This window comes from Seriola dumerili, unplaced genomic scaffold (genome assembly GCF_002260705.1).
Source record: "Seriola dumerili isolate Sdu_G_001 unplaced genomic scaffold, Sdu_1.0 BDQW01000262.1, whole genome shotgun sequence".
Lineage (NCBI taxonomy): Eukaryota > Metazoa > Chordata > Actinopteri > Carangiformes > Carangidae > Seriola > Seriola dumerili.
The window spans coordinates 120699-122422 of record NW_019174517.1 but is presented as its reverse complement, the minus strand read 5'-3'; the positions used below and the strand labels follow the sequence as shown (position 1 = coordinate 122422).

Sequence of the window (1724 nt, the reverse complement as noted above, 5' to 3'; positions counted from 1 at the left end):
TGTGGTGTCTGCCTGTGGGGGTGGGGGGGGGGGGGGCCTGGGGCTTGTTGTTTCATTCTCCGTCATTGGCTTAAATGTGTTTTTAGGTCGCATGCATTCAGTGTCACTGTGCATGTCTCGAATGACCCGTCACCTAAACCTTCTGAAAGGTGCATGACAGATCAGTGGGTTTTCACAATGTCATCATCCTCCATTCAGCGTCATCTTTTCTTCCTATCCCTCTCTTCTTCACCACCCTTTCATCGCTGAGTGCATCTAGCCAGAGGTCACTCTGCTTCTCCTCCACCTCCTCCACTCTCCACATGACCCCCTGTCATTATCATTATCACTCAAGTCTTTTCTTAGGGTTCCATCTTCCCTGATTCCAGTTTCTTTCTTTTTTTTTTCATTCACTAGCATCTCACAAATCTCACTCGGCTCTTCCTTCCTCTTCTTCTCTCTCCGTCCGTCAAGTTATTGCTCCAAAGTTCATTGCAGTATCTGTTCTGGGACATGCCAACACAGGACTGGATCACAGTGTGGAGGAATGGACGGAGGGACGTGACATGAGTTGTACTTTTACTTTTTGTTCTGAAATCTGACGGATTCACCAACAAATCAAAGCTCCACCAGAACAAAGCTCGAACATACACGTGTTTGTGTTTTCTACCATGTTCTCGACCTCTCTCTACCCCCTCACCTCTCGTCCTCCTCACCCTTTTTTACCCTCGTTCCTCCCCCCTCTGAGCACCTTCTCCTTCTCTCCTCTCTCCATCTCTGCGTCCTTCTCCTTCCTTCCTCCCTCCTCTCCAACTTTCCTCTCCCTCCATTCCCTGCAATCCCTCCTCCTCCTCCTCCATCACACAATCCCCTCCTATCCCAATCCAGCGCACCCTCTCTCTCTCTCTCTCTCTCCCTTTATCTCTCCCTCCCTCTCTCTTCCTCCCCTTCATCTCACCTCCAGCCAGCCTGAGCACCCTCCTCCTCCTCCTCTTGGATCGCACAGCCTGCCTGCTCTCGTCCACTTTCTCTTTTTCACTCTCTCTTCATACCTCTCGCTCTCTCTGCTCTCTCCCGTCTTTTACCTCTCTTTCTGTCTCTCACTCTCTCTCTCTCTCTCTGTCCTTCACTTCCCTTCAGCTGCCAGAAGCTCGCTGGCTCGCCGCTCTTCCTTCAACCACTGAGGTTTCAGAAGCACTCGGGACGAAGACTCTGTCACCGGAGGTAAGTGTCTATGTGTGTGTGTGTGTGTGTGTGTTGCTGATGGTCATTCGCCTCACCTGCATCAGCTGCAGCTTTAGGAGGCAGACGGGATGACGGGCGAAAGGAAGGGGACACGGGAAGGTGTAGTGGAGGGAGCCAGCTGTTCTGCAGTGAATGGGAAAGTGACAGGAGAGTGAAAAAAAGATGTAAAGGATGCAAACAGCGGTAAGACGAGGAGGGTGGTGATGATGACAGTGATGGTGTCTGGGGGGGGGGGGGGGGGGGGGGAGTGAAAGAAAAGCGTGGAAAAAGAACGGCTGTTTAGACGCAGCAGTCACAATCGACCGCAGCTTCAAAAGAGACAAAAAAGAAAAAAGAAAAAAGAGAGTTCAAGAAGACGGGAAGAAAAGCAAGTATGGAAATGAATGAAAACAAACCATGACATGAAAAAATGAACTAGAGAACAGCCGACAGAGAGCGAGAGAAATATTTCAAGCGAAGGAGGAAAAAAAATGAGAATGGGATGCTGATGCCCCCCCCCC

General features: G+C 50.4%; 1 protein-coding gene across 1 annotated transcript in view; it reads left to right on the top strand.

Annotated features, from left to right (window-relative positions):
• Window positions 1-946: 946 nt before the first annotated feature.
• The window catches only part of LOC111230313 (parvalbumin-7-like), a 59790-nt gene continuing 59012 nt past the window's right edge, over window positions 947-1724 (top strand). Inside the window, exon 1 of the mRNA XM_022757005.1 lies at window positions 947-1203. The gene's annotated coding sequence lies outside the window, so the exon portion shown is untranslated. The remainder of the gene's footprint in view (window positions 1204-1724) is intronic.